Source organism: Fulmarus glacialis, unplaced genomic scaffold, assembly GCF_000690835.1.
Source record: "Fulmarus glacialis isolate BGI_N327 unplaced genomic scaffold, ASM69083v1 scaffold18915, whole genome shotgun sequence".
In the NCBI taxonomy this organism is placed as follows: Eukaryota; Metazoa; Chordata; class Aves; order Procellariiformes; family Procellariidae; genus Fulmarus; species Fulmarus glacialis.
This window is the reverse complement of record NW_009211362.1, coordinates 16679-16912: the sequence shown is the minus strand read 5'-3', so window position 1 is coordinate 16912 and position 234 is coordinate 16679.

The following is a 234-nucleotide window of genomic DNA, read 5'->3' as shown; positions in this document are numbered from 1 at the left end:
TGGTTACGGGCCTGGGCAACCTGCTCCAGAGGACCCTGCTTCAGCAGGTGGTGTGGACTAAATGGTCTCAAGAGCCGCCCTCCTGCATGACGTACAGCAGAAAATGTTCACCTTGGGGATCCGAATCCCCTTCAGGTTGGTGTCCTTCTGCCCCAAGACAGGAGGGTGCAAGCGCTGTGCCCTGCCAGGGCCTGCCCCAGCAGGCCTGGCCCTCCGCTGTCCCCTGCGTCCGGG